Here is a 21,381-nt window from a genome sequence, read left to right as displayed (position 1 = left end):
TCTCCCTCTGCATCACAGCTCCTTGCCTCCCCTGATATACCCACCAGACTAGGTCCCCTGTCACAAACTGCCTGAGTGCCTGGTACATCCCTTGTAGCACATACAACACTTGTAAATAAGTGATTGGTTATTTGTGTAATTATGGTTCACTACTTCTCACCCAATAGACTATAAGCTCCTTGAGGTGCTATATCCTCAGCACCAACAGATGTTTGATAAATGATGAGTAATCCATAAATATTTTTTAACATGCATATTTAGAATGTGCCAATTAAGAAATTTATCTGAAAATCCAAATATACTGACAAATTGGGGAGGAGGGAGTGAATTTTCACTTCATAAAATAATTTCCTGGAGGAGTTCTTTAAGCATGGGGCTTCTTTCAGGCATTTAAAATGGATTTGATTTAGCAGAATTTGATTCACATTACTTTTCAGGAACACACACACACACACCCCTATCCCTATTGCAAAACCATATGCTACAAACACATCCTCTCAATCCTTCACTTCCAGGCATGATCCAAAGCTAATGATGAAAAAAAAAAAAACAATTAAAAAGAAGGAGGGTGGGGAAGCATGCTAGTTCTAGAATTCTAGCCCAATGATTAACAAGATAGAATAATGATGAGAAAGATCAAGTGCCCCCTAGGGAAATTAGGATAAGAGTATGTGGCACTAAAATAATCCTCTCCCACCCTTTCTTCTAACAGCAGGGTTGATTTTGAGTCAGTTCTGGTGCATAACTCTGTTCCATAGAAGACTGGAATTCCTCTCTGAAACAAGCTGACTAGGCTGTTGGCCAAGCACATTAATGTCAGGAGGGTGGATGGCGGCAGTAGTGGTGGTGGTAGTGGTGATGGAATATCTGGACCTGAGTAAAAATGATAATGGCTACTACCAGTCCCTAATGCTCATTGTGTGCTCTATATTGTGATGTGCACTGTACTTGGATCACTTCTCTTAAACTTTGGACTCCTATCTGCCACTTACTTTATAATTTTCAGAAATTCATTTTTTAATTTAAATTCAATTAGCCAACATATAGTATATCATTAGTTTCAGATGTAGAGTTCAATAATTCAATGGTTGCATATAATACCCAGTGCTCATCACATAACCCAATTACCCCATGCCCCCATCCACCTCCCCTCCAGCAGCCCTCAGTTTGTTTCCTATAGTTAAGAGTCTCTTATGGTTTGTCTCCCTCTTTGGTTACTTCATTCAATTTTCCCTCCCTTCCCTTATGACCCTCTGCACTGTTTCTTAAATTCCACATATGCGTGAAACTGTATGATGATTGTCTTTCTCTGGCTGACTTATTTTGCCTAGTATAATACCCTCCAATTCCATCCATATCAATGTAAATGGCAAGATTTCATTTTTTGATGGCTGAGTAATATTCCATTGTATATATGTACCACATCTTCATTTTTCATTTGTTGATGGACATCTCAGCTCTTTCTATAGTTTGGCTATTGTAGACATGGCTGCTATAAACATTGGGCATGTGTCCCTTCGGATCATTATATTTGTATCTTTGGGGTAAATACCTAGTAGTGCAATTGCTGGGTTGTAGGGTAGCAAAAATATGGAATGCTTCATGAATTTGTGTGTCATCTTTGTGCAGGGGCCATGCTAATCTTCTGTGTATCATTGCAGTTTTAGTGTATGTGCTGCCAAAGTGAGCACTCAGAAATTCATTTGATCTCTTGTCATTCTGCAAGTGAAACAAATGATGCCTGTTTTATCTCCTCACAAAATAAAACTCAAAGTAGACGATGAATGTGAATACACTCTGTAAAGCACTATAGAAATATAAGGCATTTAACCATGCCTTATATTTGTATTTATTTATATATTTCACATATATAATTATATATGCTATATCTATTTACTTTTATATTTCATACTTTGACTTCTATTTGTATTTCTTTTATTTAGATAAACATTTAGTTAGATCTATGCTCAGGATATAATGGTAACTGAAAGCCCACCTAGTTCCTCAAATTTTGAGATTAAGAAAAGCCTTCTTGGAAAAAGAGAGGCCAGAGTTACCTCTTAAAGAATGTAAAGGAGTTGCACAAGTGAAGTGGGATAGAGGAGTCCAGGGCATACCACGCAGAGGCAACAGAATGAGCAAAATGAGAAAGATATCCAACAGTAGCCAGCAGTTGGTACTGGAAAGTAAAAGCAGTTTAGTATTACTAGATATAGGACTTGAGTCAGTGTCAAACAGTGAGGCTGGAAAATTACACAAAAGCCAGGTTATCTAGGGCATCCCATGTCCTACTAATGTGTTTGATCTCTATTTATGGAGAACAAATGAACTGCTTTAAGCAGAGGGATGACATGGTCATATTTGTATTTTAAAAAGATCAGTCTGTAGGTAGCATGAAGGATAGATTTGAAGGGAACAAAACTGGAAAAGGAAAGTTAACTTAGGAGGCTAAAGAATAATTCTAGCCTGATGACAAGGCCTCAACTGGACTAATGGTAGTTGGGATGGAGAATATGGAATAGATCCCCTGAGTGTCTGTGGCTTAGGGAAAAGTTTTGCATTGGCAAATATGGCAATAAAGAAGAAAAAAGTAAAAGTCCATAGTGAATCCAAGATCCATAAATTTTTCCTGGATAGATGGATAGAGGGATGAAGGGGTGGATGGATAATTTGGTATGTAAATGCTGAAAGAGCTTGATTTGGTTCTGTACTTCATGAGATCCCAGAGATTTGATTTTGTTTTTACTCTCTTTAGTCTGATTACTCAGTCAAATTAGTCACTCAAATACCAAAATCCCGTGAATCCTATGATGTACCAAAAACTGCAGGGCTTTCTTGGGATATAAAAATGAATACTGTTCACTCTCTTCAAGAAATTTACATTCTTGATAGAGAAACAAGACTTATCATAAGGCAGCCTGGGGGGCAAATGATGTATGTGGGAATGAGTGGTTCAAATCTTCAGATGTGAAAGAGGTGGAATGGGATGGCATGGTGGCTTTATGTTGCATATGCAACCTTATGGGACCTGGAATGGAAAGGACAGCACAGTCAGGTCAGAGGAGAGGGGAAGGAATTAATAGCAGGGAGAGTGGAAGGGTGAGGGAATTACAGGACGAGGGAACTGGCAGAGCTGTGTTTGAGGGTTTCAAGTAGGCTACTATGGGTGGAGAAGCCCTCCTTCTTGTCTAGTCACAAATGGGACATGCCAGGTGGTTCAGCCTTTGCATGGCCTCTTTGCTGTGTCATAGCAGACTTCTGCAGGGACCTTTGGGATCTCCTAAATGTTTTAGCTGTCAAATCATTCACCTTTCTAATCTAACATTGAACCTAATATATAACATAGATAAAAGGTGAACTGAACTTTCTGAAGTAGAGGTGAGGGCCTAGCTCTGGTTCAACCAACTACCTCTGAGATGACTCCTAAGACAGTTGAGAAAAAGCTCTGGTGTTCTAAAGATCTTACAGTTTGGAAACCATTGGTTTAGTTCAATCTCAATTTTAGAGATGGGAAAACTGGAACCCAGAGAAGGTATGAATTGTGCTTACAGCCACACACTCTAAATATCTCTTAATTCAGTGGAGTTAAGCTGGGACGAGGCTGAACTGGAACAGTTTCTTTTTCTTTTTTCCTATTTATTAAAAATTTTTTAAATTTTAAATTCAATTAATTAACATATAATGTATTAGTTTCAGAGGTAGAGGTCAGTGATTCATCAGTCTTACATAACACCCAGTGCTCAGTATATCATACGCCCTCCTTAACGTCCAACATCCAATTACCCCATCCTCCCACCCCCTTCCCTCCAGCAACCCTCAGTTTGTTTCCTATGATTAAGAGTCTCTTATGGTTTGTCTCCCTCTCTTACTTCATCTTCTTTTATTTTTTCCTCTCTTTCCTTACGATCCTCTGTTTTGTTTCTTAAATTCCACATATGTGTGAGATCATATGGTATTTGTCTTTCTCTGACTGACTTATTTCACTTAGCATAATAACCTCCAGTTTCATTCACATTATTGCTAATAGCAAGATTTCATTTTTTGATGGCTGAGTAATATTCCATTGTATATCTTTGTTACCCATTCATCTGTTGATGGCTATCTGGGCCCTTTCCATGGTTTGGCTATTGTGGACATCGCTGCTATAAACGTTGGGGTGCACGTGCCCCTTCAGATCACTATGCTTGTATCTTTGGGGTAAATACCCAGTAGAGCAATTGCTGAGTCATAGGGTAGCTCTATTTTCAACTTTCTGAGGAACCTCCCTACTGTTTTCCAGTACACCAGCTTGCATTCCCAGTAACAGTGTAAGAAGGTTCCCCTTTCTCCACGTCCTTGCCAACATCTGTTGTTTCCTGAGTTGTTAATTTTAGCCCTTCTCACTGGTGTGAGGTGGTATCTCATTGTGGTTTTGATATATACTTCCCTGATGCCAAGTGATGTGGAGCATTTTTTCATGTGTTTGTTGGCAATTTGGGTGTCTTCTTTGGAGAAATGTCTGTTTATTTCTTCTGCCTATTTCTTGAATGGATGATTTGTCCTTTGGGTTTCAAGTTTGATTTTAGATTCTTTATAGTTCTTTATAGATTTTGGATACTAGCCCTTTATCAGATATGTCATTTGCAAGTCTCTTCTCCCATTCTGTTGGGTGTCTTTTGGTTTTGTCAACTGTTTCTTTTGCTGTGCAAAAGCTTTTTATCTTGATGAAGTCCCAACACTCATTTTTGCCTTTGTTTCCCTTGCCTTTGAAGATGTGTCTAGCAAGAAGTTGCTGTGGCTGGGTTGAAGAGGTTGCTGTCTGTGTTCTCCTCTAGGGTTTTGATGGCTTCCTGTCTTACATTTAGGTCTTTCATCCATTTTAAGTCTATTTTTGTATATGCTGTAAGAAAATGGTCCAGTTTCATTCTTCTGCATGTGGCTGTCCAATTTTCCCAACACCATTTGTTGAAGAGACTATCTTTTTTCCATTGGATATTTTTTCCTGCTTTGTCAAAGATTAGTTGAACATAGAGTTGTTCCATTGATCTGTGTGTCTGTTTTTGTGCCGGTATCATACTGTCTTGATGACTACAGCTTTGTATTGGAGCTTGATGTCTGGAATTGTGATGCCACCAGCTTTGGTTTTCTTTTTCAACATTCCTTTGGCTATTCGGGGTCTTTTCTGGTTCCATACAAATTTTAGGATTATTTGTCCCAGCTCTGTGAAAAAAGTTGATGATATTTTGATATGTGTTGTGTTGAATGTGTAGATTGCTCTAGGTAGCATAGACATTTTAACAATATTTGATCTTCCAAACCATGAGCATGGAACATTTTTCCATTTCTTTGTGTATTCCTCAGTTTCTTTCATGAGTGTTCTATAGTTTTCTGAGTACAGATCCTTTGCCTCTTTGGTTAGATTTATTCCTAGGTATCTTATGGTTTTGGGTGCAGTTGTAAATGGGATCAATTCCTTAATTTCTCTTTCTTCCATCTCATTGTTGGTGTATAGAAATGCAACTGATTTCTGTGCATTGATTTTATATCCTGCCATTTTGCTGAATTCCTGTATGTGTTCTAGCAATTTTGGGGTGTAGTCTTTTGGGTTTTCCATATAGAGTATCATGTCATCTGTGAAGAGTGAGTTTGACTTCTTTGCCAATTTGGGTGCCTTTTATTTCTTTTTATTGTCTGATTGCTGAGGACTAGGATTTCTAGTACCATGTTGAACAACAGTGGTGAGAGTGGACATCCCTGCCATGTTCCTGACCTTAGGAAAAGCTCTCAGTTTTTTCCCATTGAGAATGATATTTGCTGTGGGCTTTTTTAATATGGCTTTTATGATATTGAGGTATGCTCCCTCTATCCCTACATTGTGAAGAGTTTTAATCAGGAAAGGATGCTGTACTTAGTCAAATGCATTTTTGTAACTATTGAGAGGATCATATGGTTCTTGTCCTTTCTTTTATTTATGTAGTGTATCACACTGATTGATTTGCGGATGTTGAACCACCCTTGCAGCCCAGAAGTAAATCCCACTTGGTCCTGGTGAATAATCCTTTTAATGTACTCTTGGATCCTATTGGCTAATGTTTTGGTGAGAATTTTTGCATCCTTGTTCATCATGGATATTGATCTGTGAACTGGAACAATTTCTACATTCTTGGTTAAATCATATGCACCTTGTTAAATCATATGCTGTCTGGGTTTTGACCCTTTTTGGACATATTTAAGTTGCCATTGCCTGGTATATCCAAAGAATCTGCAAAAGCCCCACCTGGTTTCTAATGAGGGTAGTCAGAAGCCACTCAGCAGGCCTCCTGTTTGTAAACAATGGTCAGAGAGAGGGGATCTTAGCTTTTGGCAATGGGCACAGTTATACTGTGCCTTGTACTGCCTTAGAGAAGAGCTAATTTCCTCTGCTCTGTGTTCTAAGAAAAATATCCCTACTTTTGACAGATGTTCTAATTCAACAATTAGCAGTGACTATGACATGCAAAAATTACCAGTTGTTAAAGCCTCACTTAGCCAAATGGGAGAGAGAGTATTTTTATACCCGGCAGCCTTGGGCTGTGTAGCTTGAGGCACACTCTTGCCCAGTATTTCTCTGGCTTATGTGTTTAACCACTAACTGTAATTTATTTTTAAATGTTCTAAAAATGTGCCCATCGCAACAGCTTCTGGGTGGTGGGAGGAGAAAAGAAAAGCATGGGGTGCTGTATGAAATGGCACCCACTAAAGAGCTTCCTTACCAGCCCTTGGTAACATTACACCACGGGAAAGTCTGGTAAAACTTCAGACAAAGGGCAGCTTTGTTAAAAGAACCTCCAAATGGGACATTTTTGCCCCAGCAGATGAGTCTCTTCCTTGCCACTCAGGTGTTCTGAGTAAAATTAAGACAGATTTTCTTGGTTTCAGTGCTCCCAGCTCCTCTTTCTGGATTTCTCCTTCCCCTTATTAGTAATAACATGCATCCTCTGTTTGTGTACTGCACACCAGGCATTTTCCACATCTCCATTTTATTCCCAACAACATCTACCCTCAGAAAAAATTCATTCTCAATATTTTGAAATAACTACAGGGCCTCACAATTGTAAAATCACTGATATCTATTTCTAAACTTTTGGACTATCCCTGTTTTAGTAAAATAAATGTATGCATGTGTATATTTACATACATGTATACAAATATACAAATGAGCAGGCACTTGCAATAGAAGTGTACTCAAAATATATGCACACCCAGGAAAATAGTAATTATAGATACAAATAGTCTTCTTATTGTGGTCCATATATACAATGGAATATTACTCAGCTATCAAAAAGAACGATTTCTCAACATTTGCTGCAACATGGACGCACTGGAGGAGATAATGCTAAGTGAAATAAGTCAAGCAGAGAAAGACAACTATCATATGGTTTCTCTCATCTATGGAACATAAGAACTAGGAAGATCGGTAGGAGAAGAAAGGGATAAAGAAAGGGGGGTAATCAGAAGGGAGAATGAAGCATGAGAGACTATGGACTCTGAGAAACAAACTGAGGGCTTCAGAGGGGAGGGAGTGGGGAAATGGGATAGGCTGGTTATGGGTGGTGGGGAGGGCACATATTGCATGGTGCACTGGGTGTTATACGCAAGTAATGAATCATGGAACTTTACATCAAAAACCAGGGATGTACTGTATGGTGACTAACATAATATAATAAAAAAATATTTAAAAAAAGTAAAGAAATAAAAAAATTAAAAAAAAACAAAAACGAATAATCTTCTTAATAATTTTAATAATTTTGGCCAACTTGTTAAATCTGATTTGAACATCAGTCTTTAATTTTTGATGTGGTTAATGAAGACCTCATACCAAGAATAGGAGAAGATTTATTTGTATCTTTTCTTGTGGTTAAATACTACATAAATCATTTGTATTGCCTTCATGTGCAATTCTTCAGTGGGGATCATTATAAGCCACAAGTATGTTTTATGAGGGTTAGCTTATTTAATATCAGATAATCTACTCTGTAAACCTTCTTTGTATAAATGATAACATGTGGCAATCTCCCAAAAGCAATCCCTAAGTGCAAGTGCCACTGGCAACTTTACCTGTGAAGTCCTGTTCTTCCAATAGGTATTTCTTTAACTAACATTCAGACTCCAAACAAAAAGCTGGTCTCAATCTGGATATTAAGTATTAGTATTTTTTCTCCTCATTCTTTTTACATTAAACAAATAAAATCTCTCATATTCATTTCCCATTCCTTAATTATTCACCTTGAACATTATTCTTTGGATGCTGTGGATGGGCCTTGGTTGGTGGGTCCCTCTGTTCTCTCTAGAAGTCACCTGTATATCTGGATTGCCTAAATGGTCTACATTGGATATTAGGCCTTGGAAAGAGACTGTGCATAACAGGGGCAAATGGTCAGTGATCAGAAACCTGGTTTCAAGGAGTTCAGGGTTATACACAGTCCAATTCCAGTTATTCAAATCACATTTGCAGGTGGTCCTGTATGCGGCCCAGGAAGTTATAGACAATCTGGCTGTGAACTGACCTGACCTCATAAATGCTACATTCTAAAGATCAGAAGAAATCTCTTTCTCGCTTGGTCCCCAATTCCCTTGTAACAATCTGTCACTCTGTCGCTAATGGTGTGATTCCCTTACGGCTTCCTGACAGTTGGGTTGTCTGCTCTTTTCTCTTGCTCACCATTCAGACAGCCATAGTATATTGTACTTTCACATGGGGCACATCTTGCTCTCCACATCCATCTCCTTCCCAATTCTATTCTGCCTTGTCTTGGATATTTCTCTATCTTCACTCTTAGCACCCTAATTTAGGTCTTATTATCTGTTACTTGAATACCAACATCTCTGCCTCCTGTTTCCCCCCATTCAAGTCTCTTTTCCGCACCACTGCCACTTCCAAATGTGCCTCTTCTTGGTTCTGATTTCCAATGGCTCCTCCTCTGCCTATACTATTAATTAAATCAGTAATTCAGGATGTCATTCATTTACTATTTTTGCCCAAACTGCCTTTTCTGGCTCCCTGAATTTCTCTGAAATTATTTTCCAGACACATGAATCTTTCTGCTCTTCCATAACAAACTTCACATTTTCACACTTCCATGCTATTGTTTCTGGTTTCCTCTGCCTCAAAAATAACCCTCACCTTCATGCTTTAATCCATTCAACGTCTACTTTTTAAATACATACTAAATATTTCACAATCTCTCTCTGCCTGTTTTTCCAAGCACGTATTAACTATAACCTCCTCTTATTAAGGCTTTGTTGCCTTCCCAAAGCAATGTAATTTCTATATCTTCTAAACTTTCTTCGTGTTTTATTTGTGCTTTTCTTAGAACACTGTTTTTGGTCTGTTATATCATATATTGTGGCTTACCACTTAACAAATACCTAGTCTGTGGCACATATTGTGATAGATCATATGATTATATCTAATACTCCTTATTACCCTTGCTAGGTCCATAATCTTATACCTATTTTAAAGATTAGGAAAATGAAGTTCAGAGGAAAAGTTACTCGCCCAAGGCCAAATCGCTAATGAGTTTTGGAGTCAGGAATCAAACCAAACCTATTCTCTTTCCTGTTTATATGATGCCCTGATTATGATCATCATTATACCTCTTTATCCCCAATAATGTGCCACAGATTTCTTGAAGACATGGGCTATGTCTTATTTACCTTGATGCTAGCTATATCATATTTATTAAATATTGATGAAGCTGGATTGATTGAGTTTCTCAGTAGCTGAGGGATCTTGGGGAAGGGAAGTCAAACAAATTGGTGATCTCTACATGCTTTAGGCTTGGATAACACTGCTAGTCTGGGACTTTTCACACAAAAGGGCCTGGGTAACTCAGTCAGCCTCATCCATATAGGCCTTAATTTTCTAGCTTTCTAGAAGTTGCTACTGTGTAACTTCTGGCTGCCACACAATCTGTTGTAGCTTTAAATATTCACTATGTTAATGCTGATTACTGAATAAAGTGGCAATTAAGTTTTCATGGCATAATTTCTATGTTTCACTGGAACAGTGCTAATAGTACATTGTGTCTGTCCCTTCAAAGAACCCACCTGTTTTTGGGGGAGACAGCAGCAGGCCGATGCTGTGGGCTGCTCAATTGAAGTGCTGGTTTTAGTTAAGGGATTCAATCACTGCATCAAGAGCTACAGAAAATCTGAACTACAGGAGAGGTAAAAGGTGTGTACCTTCCTTCAACTCTGCCCGGACTGGGGTTAAATTTGTCTTAGACTCAAAGGAAACCTTCCTCTCTGTCCTTTGCTACTTTATATTTCCTGGTGTTTCAAAAAGCAACTTGAACCATATTTTATAGGCTGACTCCCTTCTTACCAAAAAGCAAGACCACAGGCTTCTAAAATTATACTTGTGCCATTGGAATTACTCTCTGTGTCATGTGTGTCTCGCTACATTTTTAGTCTCAACGTCCATTTTCCCCCTGAAGTTCCTCAACCTTTAGCCCAGTTTCTCATCTCTGCTCCATCCCTTTGGACCAGAACCTTCCTTCAGATTCAATCTTCATTTACCCAGCCCACTATTATTATTCAGGAAACTCATCTGTTGTTCATTGTTCTGGCTTTAGGCCCCACAGCCAAGGGCCATCCCTATCTCTTGGATACCAGCCCAGTTCATAGTCCTAAATAGACCTCTCTAGCAAGCTGAGTGGTAGGCAGGCTGGGACAGAGCTATAAATGGGAATGGGAAGGACTGCAGCTGCAGGGGACTGGCCTAGCTGCAGAGCTGACCTGTGAAGAGGAAAGCCTTGAACCCAAATTTTACATGCATAGGAGCCTGGGGGAAGGAACCAGTATTAAGGCCCAAGAAGGTTCTATCCGGTGGGCAGGACATGGAGATTTGAGTTCTAGTTAGTGTCAATATGCAAAGTTAGACTCCTGTCAGCTTTGTCATTGTGAGTAATTTGCATAATTTGGAGAAGTCCACTCTAGCCAAAGGTGAATTAGGCATAATGAAAATGAGTTTGAGCTTTAGAATTAAAAGAACTTGAGTTCTAGTTCCTGCTGATCCCTGACTAACTCTGTGATTTGGGGGAACTTAATCTCTGTGACCCTTGGTTTCCTCACACAGAATTAGATGGCATAATAATTACCTCTTAAGGCTCTGATAAGATTTAAATATGGTAATATGTATTAAATACCTCACATGGGAACTGACAGTAAAAGTCAGTTCATATTAGATGGTAGGGTTGAGACACCAGGAAAAGGATTAGGATACAGGCATGTAGTAGACAGTGGCTTGTGTTCAGGTTCTCAGCAGTGGAAATGAAGGGCAAACCAAGAAGCAAAGTCAGAAGACCATGAATACAGATGGCACATAGTGAGCCAGAGCCAGGGGAAGACCGTGTCAGGGCTCCTTGGTACACTTGGAGCTGGCAGGACAAATTTTAGACCTCATCTCCTGGTAGGTTGGAGGCTGCTAAAGTCCTCTCTGCCTTCATTAGGTCTGGTCCAGGAACTGGGCAGGGGGAGCTTGGAGCCTCTGAATAAGCAGGCAAGGGCATTGCAGAGCAGGGCAGCCTCTCAAGTAGATGATGAGAGCAGCTGCCTGAGAAATATTGGGAAAGGCACTGCCAGCAGTTCCACCTACGTTACCTCTGCCAGGAGCTGGTGCAGCCACCTGGAATCCTGTCCTAGGAGCCAGGAACATAGGTTGTAACGGCACTGTACTTAGTTCTAATGTTAAAGGTCCTGATTAAGGCAAGAGATTACTGGTGTTCAACAAATAGCTCCGAACAGACTAGAGTCATCCTTCAAGGGAGGAAGCAGATTAGAAATTAGATACTGAGATAGGCCAATTGACAAGGTCTGTCTGGACCCTTCTCTGTTTCTTCTTCTGGTTCTTTACTAATATTTCTGTCCTTGCCCTTCTGTGCTATCATGATAGAAATGATATATGTATGTTGATACACATGTTATACATGTTGATATCACAGCCATGATGTGTGTGTATATATGTGTGTCCGTGTGCACACATACACATATGAATAAAAATAACACAAGAATGAATATTGAAAAACCAATAGGTATAGTAATCAAGTTGTCTGAATATTTTAAGGGCCCCATAATTTCAATCTTTCTTTCCATATTAATTATAGTTTCTATAAGCATCCCTACCCCAAACTTTAAACTCCATGAGGGCAGAGAGTATTACCAGAGTTTGTCTAGCACAGAGTAAGTCCCTGCATTCATTAATTGAATGAATCACCTGTATTTCTGTCCCTGTATGAGGTACCTTAGTATATTATTTCAATTTTTGCCACAACCTTGTGAAGTATCAATAACCCAAATAATATAAATTTTGACAAAACTGAGATATAGAGAGAGTCCATACAAAATTTATAAGTGGCAGAGTTGGGAAATAACCTTTATTCTAGCTGATGTATCATATAGTATGTCTAGATTCGTGAATTGGTGAAATGGTTATTCATCACTGTAGCTCTAAAGTAGGAGGAGAACACATAGGAATTCTGGGATCAAATGGAGAGTATAAAGTGTCACAGAGGGGGAGAAATAGGAATCTGCTATTTCCAGAATGACATAATTAACAGTAGTAGTCTTTGCCTAGTATAGTATTGCCAGATTTAGCAAATAAAAAATCCCAGGTAAATTTGAATTTCAGGTAAGCAACAAATAGTTTTTTGTTATGAGTATATCTCAAAAATGGGACATACTTGTATTAAAAATTGTTGTTTACCTGAAATTAAAATTTAACAGGGCATGCATGTTGTTTTTATCTGACAGTGCTACTCTGGTTTGATCTATGGGATAGCTTCAAGACACATTGGTTAAGATTAATGGGAATGGAGTTCTGGTTGAAGAGGTCATTTACAGGTGGGACAAATGTGTGTATCCTTTCAGTCACTCAATAAGCAGTTTGGGTGCAGCTGTCCCAGGCAAGACACTTTAAAGAAGGAAGAAATGCCAGGGTCCTAGTTAATCTTCCTTCAATGCTTAGAGCCCAATAGAATTGCGGAGGAATGTATGTAAGTTACAATGATATTAGGCTATGAGAGGTATGTGACACATTGCTGGAAGAGATTTAGTATGGCCTTGATAGAGGGAAGGCTTCCTGGGGAAAAATTTACTCCAGCTAGGCATGACCCAGGGTTATTTCTTTGCTGCCACTTCACAGTCTCAGCTGCTCTCTCCCCAAATGGAAGTCTGTATGGATCTCTGCTCTTGCTTAAAATCCTTTAATGGTCCCCATAACCTTTTAAATGGTGCTAAAGCCATCTGCTTGGGATAAAAATCAGTCTGATAGAGACCTTTGTATTGTCCCAGCCTCCTCTCCATTCTGCCTCGGCTCTGAAGAAATGTCTTGCTGGATCAGTCATGCTCTGCTTGTCCTCATGCCTTCCTTTCAGCCTCGTCACTCCCTGATATGGCTTCAGCTTTGCCCCACATGCCTAATTCCCACTATCTTATATATGGCTACTAGGGAGGAAACACCTTCTATATGGCCAACTCTTTACTAGATTCTTAATTTAATCCTCCAAGACTGTTGCTGAACCACACCTCTCCCTGCCTGCAACCTTGTGGGCTATTAGCTCTCCTTTATCAGAGCACGTACAGCAGGTATGGCCATTGACCACTTCCAGTGTTTCTTTATTACAAAGTGAGTTCTTTGAACATAAAGGTAGCATATTAATTTTGTCAGTATTTTTAGGATCTAACACTGTGCCAGGCATGTAGAAATGACTCAGACATTTGTTGTATGAATGAATAAATATTTTAAGGAAAACAGAAACTCCTTGTTATAATAATATTACTACTAATACCAATAGCTATCTAATTTACTGAGCCAGACCTGTGTTAAGCATTTTATATACATGCCTTCATTTAATACTCTTAGCGACTACATGAGGCAGGAATGTTTATAGTTTCCATTTCACAGATGGAGAAACAGAGGTTAGAAATGTTAGGTAGGGGCGCCTGGGTGGCACAGCGGTTAAGCGTCTGCCTTCGGCTCAGGGCGTGATCCCGGCGTTATGGGATCGAGCCCCACATCAGGCTCCTCTGCTGTGATCCTGCTTCTTCCTCTCCCACTCCCCCTGCTTGTGTTCCCTCTCTCACTGGCTGTCTCTATCTCTGTCAAATAAATAAATAAAATCTTTAAAAAAAAAAAAAAAAAAAGAAATGTTAGGTAATTTCCCCAAGCTACTGGTGGAGCTGAAATTCAAACCCAGGCGTCACTGATTGCAGGGCTCATGGTCTGAACCACTAGGCTGTCCTGCCTCTCAACTGTCCCCTAAGACTATCATCATCTTCCCTAGCAGTCTCTTACTCTTTCCTTCATGGGTTAAACTCACTTGTCATATCTGACCACTCAAGGAAACCCAGCTGGGCCAAAGAAAACATCTCTGTTGGGAGATTCAGGGCTTATGCAAATATCCAGACTGTGAGGAAGGCCTGCGGTTTTCCTTTGTACCCTGTTTGTAATAAATAAGTCACAGCAGCATGCTTAGGTTGTTAACAGAGATAGATGGAGTCATCCAAACCACTGCTCTGCACTTGACAAAATGGAACTGCTCCTTCTCCATTTATGGAGCAGGGTGGTGAAGGAATTCCATAGTCTTTATGTGCTTTAAGAAGATGATTGCATATGGGAGGAGAAATAGGATGTAGGAAATGCCTCCAAAGGGATTTATGGGGAAAATCACTACTGGAGAATGCAAATGAGGAACTGCCTACTGCTGTACCTGAATGGAGTTTGGGATCTGAGTACAAGTTCAGCCTGCTGGGACCTCAGTGTCCTCCTCCATAAATTGGGGTGAAGTGTGTCACATTAGATCAGGATCCCTATACTTATTCTATAGGATATTAGAAAGCATCATATGATTAAAATTACTTCATTTTTAAAACAAAAAGGGAAATGTCTGTTTAGACAAGGTTTTTTGCTGCTGTTTTTACTGCAGGATTTCTCAGGGCCTTTCTATGCTAATGTAAATTACTAATCTCTCCCAGAAGTCTCATACTCTGTGGCATTTCCCAAACCTGACTGACGCCCAAAACACATTTTCAAAGACCTTATTCTAGGAAAGAATTTCCCAGGACAGGGCTCTGGGGAATACTATACTAGATGATATCTGGGGGTCATTTGTCTGAAGGAGAGCTGGGCTGCCACTTCTGCTTGCTAGGAAACACCTGGGATAGGGCGGTAGATCTGATTTATCTTCTGGTGGGGAAAAAGACACACACAAATGTACTTTTTTGGTTTAAAAGCTCTTTGCCCATTTCTGTCCCTAAAACTTACTTAGTGCCTAAAACTCTGTCAGAGATAAATTGAGCTTTGCAGTATGCTTTGAATGATAAGAGTTTACACCTATGTTGAACACTAACATAGTACCACACATTTAACATATTTTTTAAAATAAATGATCAAATTTAATTTCCACAAAGCCCCCACATGGTTGTGCATATTGTGTAGTAGATGATATTCACAGCTCTGCCTGAAATATACATATTATAATTTCCATTTAACAATAATTAAACTGAAATCCAGGGAGCGTAAGTATTAGAATAGCTAGTAAAGCACCAGAACTAGGATATAAGCCTAAGTTTCTTTCCACTGAGGTACCAAGGTAAATTTCAGTTCTTTCCCAGTTTTTTGTTTTGTTTTGTTTTTGTTGTATTTATTTTTTTAAATCAGGCTGACCTAGATAAGTGGTTAATATATGATAGGAAGCCTTGGTACTAGTTCCAGACTTAGCTTTTAGCACCTCCTTTATCAGCTGAGGAACAAAGAAAGTTACTAAAATTTGTGAAAATTTGCATCAGTTATCCATTTCTGCATAATAAACCACCCCGAAACTTAGAGGATTAAAACACAAACTTTTGGATTTGCCCATAGTACTGCTGTTGGTCTCATTTGGGGTCAATCACATGGAGGCAGTTATCTGGAAGTTCAACTGGGGCTAGAAGGTCTAACACAGGTTTGTTTTCATATCTGGTGGTTATTGCTAGCTGACAATAGGACTCCCTATATCCAACAGGCAAATGCGGAATTTCTCACATGGCAGTGTGCTCAAGCCTCTTGAGAATTAGGCTTAAAAACTCCCCACACCAATAGTTTCTCCACATTCTGCTACTCAAAACAGGGTATAAAAGCAGCCTAGATATAAGGGGCAGGAACGAAACCCTTGTTCTTGGTGGGAGAAGCAACAAAGTTACACTGCAGAGTGGCCTTTGGGCAGGAATTATTGCAGCTATCTTTGTAAAAACTTTTAACAGATACTTTTTATTTTTTTAAGATTTTTAATTTAAATTCAATTTAGTTAACATATAGTGTATTACCATTTTCAGTGGTAGAATCCAGTGATTCATCAGTTGCATGTAACACCCAGTGATGATTACATCAAGTGCCTTCCTTAATGCCTATCACCCAATTACCCCATCCCTCCACCCATCTTCCCTCCAGCAACCCTCAGTTTGTTTTCTGTAGTTAAGAGTCTTTTATGATTTGCCTCCCACTCTATTTTATCTTATTTTGTTTTTCCTTCCCTTCCCCTATGTTCATCCGTTTTGTATCTTAAATTCCACATATGAGTGAAATTATATGGTATTTGTCTTTCTCTGACTTATTTCTCTTAGCATAATATCCTCTGCTTCCATCCATGTCATTGCAAATGGCAAGATTTCATTATTTTTGATGGCTGAGTAATATTCCTCTGTGTGTGTGTGTGTGTGTGTGTGCACGCGCGCGCACACGCACACGCACGCTCCACTTTGTTGATGGATATCTAGGCTATTTCCATAGTTTGGCTGTTGTGGACATTGCTGCTATATACATTGGGGTGCAGGTGCCCCTTCAAATATCTAGTAGTGTAATTGCTGTGTCATAGTGTAGTTCTATTTTTAACTTTTTGAGAAACCTCCATACTGTGTTCCAGAGTGGCTGCACCAGCTTGCATTCCCACCTAAAGTATAGGAGGGTTCCCCTTTCTCCACATCCTTGCCAACATCTATTGTTTCCTAAGTTGTTAATTTTGGCCATTCTGACTGGCATGAGGTGGTATCTCATTGTGGTTTTGATTTGTATTTTCCTGATGCCAAGTGGTGTGGAGAATTTGTTCATGTGTCTGTTGGCCATTTGGATGTCTTCTTTGGAGAAATGTCTGTTTATATCTTCTGCCCATTTCTTGACTGGATTTTTTGTTTTGGGAGTGTTGAGTTTGATAAGTTCTTTATAGAGTTTGGATACTAGTTATCTGATATGTCATTCGCAAATATCTTCTCCCATTCTGTAGGTTGCCTCTTAGTTTTGTTGATTGTTTTCTTTGCTTTGCAAGTTTTTTATCCTGATGAAGTCCTGATGGTTAATTTTTAGCAGATAATTTTTAGAACAACTGCCTTGGTAATGCTCCCTTTTCTGAGAGTCTGCATCGCTGTTAATGGGGATCCCTCGTAAGAGCTGATTAGTTAAGAGGTAGACCCTCACCCAAGAAGGAGTCACTGGATTACCAAGTTGAGTCAACCAAATTCTTTTCCTAAGGATTTAAAATTGTGAAGCAAAAATACAAGTTAATGAGTCAGTGGTGCTGGAATCAAAAGCCATTCCATATGGCCATTTCTCCTCCATATTGATGGAGAAGCAAAGATATATCATTCATTCATTCACTCAAAAATATTTACAGCATACCCATTGCATGTTTGACACTGTGACAGACACTGGCGCATTCTGTTGAGAGAGAACAGTGAAAGCATATGCACATGGTTGAGGGAATAACCTCCACATGTTTCTAAATAGACAGAGGCTCTGATTCCAGAACCTGGAGATGTCTGGTTATACATCCTGCTCTTGTTCACTCTAAGTTGCCTCTGGAATGTGCAAAAAAATCTTTATTTTCCTCAAGCTGGTAGAAATGGGTTCTGTTACTTGCATCTAAATGAATCTAGATTTAGTTTTCTATTAAGAGAAGCTGCCAGTTACTTTCTGTATTAAAAGAGAATATAACATTGGAACAAATTGTCTACTATTCTGGGACATTTATGAATTAGTACCTGGGTGACATGGTCATTTGAGTTTAGTGACAGCAGGACCTCAAGATGTCAGACAGATTCTTCTTTATTTTTATACAAGACACTTCTAAATATAGTATATCTCTGACTTGCTTATTGGACAAGAAATTACTTAGAAGGAAATAAGCTTCTGATAATAATTTCTGATAATGATTACTTAGTCAACTTTCCACTGATTAGTTTTTGAGTGCCTACTGTGTACCAGGCACTATTCTAGGCAATTAAGAAACATCAAGCAGCCAAATTTATGAAGGTCCCTGTTCTTACAGAGCTTATAGTTTAGCACATTGTTCCCAATTAATCAAAAGTAAGAAAAACATAGAGATCATTTAAACTCTTTTGGTCTCTGTAGAAATAGGTATTTTCTAAAATAGGTATTTTTTAGAATGGGTATTTTCTTATTGAGAAATCCAGTGGCCAATAATGTATCCAGTTTTAAAATAAACATTGTAGAATAAACAAGTGCAATTGAAAATGAAAAACAAAACAAAACAAAAAAAGGAATCCCTGGGTGGCTCAGTTGGTTAAGTATCTGACTTTTGACTTCCACTTGGGTCATGATCTCAGGGTGATGAGATCGAGCACCTCGTTGGGCTCTGAGCTCAGCATGGAGTCTGCTTGTCCCTTGCCCTCTGCTCCTCCCCCCTGCTCATGCATGTTCTCTCTCTCTTTCAAGTAAATAAATACACAAATATTTTTAAATGAAAAAATACAAATATTAAAAAGAATACGGTAGTGTTGATATAATTGTTTCTGTGAAACGTTTCACTGACTTAATCTTTTGCAAGATTGAGTCTATACTTCTGACCTGGTGAAGGGCTGAGCTGCATTTTGCATTGGGGTAGAACAGGTAAGGTCAGGATTAATATACACTGTGGTAGGATTTAGGGCATTGTAACTCATCTATATGAATGTTAAGAGCTTGATTTCATTCTCATTAGTCCTGGGCAGTATTTGTTTCTCCTTTTACAATCATTATCATTAATACAGGTTTAAATTGTTGCTTCTTCTATCCTGCCCATAACTTTGTGAAAAAACATCTATTTCATTTTTAAAACAATTTTTTCAAAATGAAGAATTTTAAATATTTTCTAAGTTGTTTTTGCATGGAAGTTGTTTTAACTTTTAAAAAACATGGCTTCTTTTATGTAGTCAAAATGTTTCTTCTTAGATGACGATTTGATTATTGATTCTGGGAGTTCAAACAATATTTTTTCTAAATATTGTACATATACTCACATGAGAATATTTACTAAATTAATTGCCATAACAAACTTTGTAGGATATTGCAGACACTTATGCAAAACAAAGGGTGGGAAAGAGAGAGAGACACATAGACAAAGATATAGATATATAGCCTGTGAAATCACTTCCTACTGGTGGACCCTTTAAAGGCTTAATAAAAACAGTTGATGATGTACCTGTACTTGGTACTGTCCCTTTTTGCTCAGCCCACAGAAACAAGTCTGTACAATTAGCCCAATCTATCACAAGAGATTACACAAAGGAAAATATCATGTACTGGGGCGCCTGGGTGGCACAGCGGTTAAGCGTCTGCCTTCGGCTCAGGGTGTGATCCCGGTGTTATGGGATCGAGCCCCACATCAGGCTCTTCCACTATGAGCCTGTTTCTTCCTCTCCCACTCCCCCTGCTTGTGTTCCCTCTCTCGCTGGCTGTCTCTATCTCTGTCGAATAAATAAATAAAATCTTTAAAAAAAAATCATGTACTAACTGTTCAGAAGGAAGGGAGATAATATAGCATAAGAACTAAGAATAAAATCTTCAAGATAAACAGACAGGTTCAGATACAAATTTGGTTACTTACTGGCCACATAACCTCTAACAAATTGCTTAGCATCTCTAAATTTCGACTTTGCTCATCTGTTATGTGGTCACTTGAAAAACATCTAGTTCATAAGGTTACTGTAAGAAGTAAGTAAAATAATGCAAGCAAAGCATAATGACAGAGTAAGGCACTGTTATTGCTAGTGTCAGATGATAGAATAATAATGGGGGTAAGGGGATATGAGTTAGTAGAACATAGACTTGTGGAACTTAAAGCAGGAAAGGACCGTATCAGTCAGCTCTTCCAAGTTATTTTTTGTCAAATCAGTATCAAAGGCCTAGAATGGTTAAGTGATTCACCTAGAGTCACTAAGCAAGGTGGTAGTGCTAAGACTTATACCCTGATCTATGGTCGGAGGTAAGATACTTTTCAACTGGTCTGTTCTTTTATTTTTCCTTCTCATAACAAGAAGGAAATGTCTGATCGTTATAGTTAGATTACCTGAGTGACTTTTGCAGTAACTTCAATCCAGGGAGTTACCCGAAACTCTACCACTTAAATGTGTCTTTTTCAAGAAAAAGAAACTTTTGTATCATCAGGATAAAAGGGAGTGCAGTGCTTAAAGAACAGACTCTATCCCTGACTCTATTAACTCTATTTGTATGCTTTCAAAAGGAAATTCTCTTGGGCAGATAAGAAGTTAGTACGCTCAAAGGTAATACATAAATTTCCATGCTCAATAGTCAGGACTTGAGCAGGCTTGTCTGTAATGCAGCCCACACTATCTAGAGATTTTCTCTACCCTGCTAGCTCCTGTGCATTACTCATGGCTCTGAGCAACAGAACAAGGCAATGCTCATTGCTCAGGCTACAATTCATCGTCTGAGGGGGCTGTTCTGAATAGAAATATACCCCCTTCCATCCGACCATATACCTCTCTCTCAAGATCCCTTATGGAATATGAGGAGGTTGGGGGACAGTGGAGGAAAGGGCAGTTAGCACTACATTTGGTGGGTACCTGGGGCTTCTTCCTGGACTAGGAAACTTGAGTTCTCTGTGCTGAGCATCTGTACCTTGTAAAAGGATCCTTTTAAAAAATGTCTATAACTTTCTTATGTGATGCTGTCATGCAAATCTGGAGAAAGAGAGGAAAAAATCCACTTTGTTTGGGATAGCAGCTCAGAAATGCCATAGTGATCAGCTATTTAGTTAAATGGGCATGTTCTGCCATGATCTCAGATGAGGAAATGTTTGTTTAATCTCTTCTAGATTGCTAGGCTAAACTGTTTTCAGGGGAAGGTCAAACAGAGAAAATAATAATTTTATAAGGTTAACCACATATAATTTAGACATCACCCATAATTTAATGATTTGTTTTTTAATTAAAAGTCTTTAATGTATTATATATGCCTGTTGAATGAAATGGCAGAAGGCTATTTTACTATGATTCAAATAGCTGGGGAATGATTTTAGCCTTCTGGGCCTGAAATTTCCAATCTGGGTTCTTAGAAGATGATGATGCCCAGTATATAGATCTTTTGCTTCT

General features: G+C 38.9%; 1 non-coding gene across 1 annotated transcript; it reads right to left on the bottom strand.

Moving 5' to 3' along the window:
* Positions 1 to 1,584: 1,584 nt before the first annotated feature.
* LOC121102157 lies at positions 1,585 to 1,691 on the bottom strand. Its single transcript, XR_005834245.1, has one exon. It is a non-coding gene; the product is annotated as a U6 spliceosomal RNA (small nuclear RNA).
* Between the last annotated feature and the right edge of the window lie 19,690 nt (positions 1,692 to 21,381).

The sequence above is a fragment of the Ursus maritimus genome, unplaced genomic scaffold (genome assembly GCF_017311325.1).
Source record: "Ursus maritimus isolate PB19 unplaced genomic scaffold, ASM1731132v1 scaffold_12, whole genome shotgun sequence".
Lineage (NCBI taxonomy): Eukaryota > Metazoa > Chordata > Mammalia > Carnivora > Ursidae > Ursus > Ursus maritimus.
The sequence above is the reverse complement of the archived record's forward strand: the minus strand, read 5'-3'. Positions and strand labels throughout refer to the sequence as shown.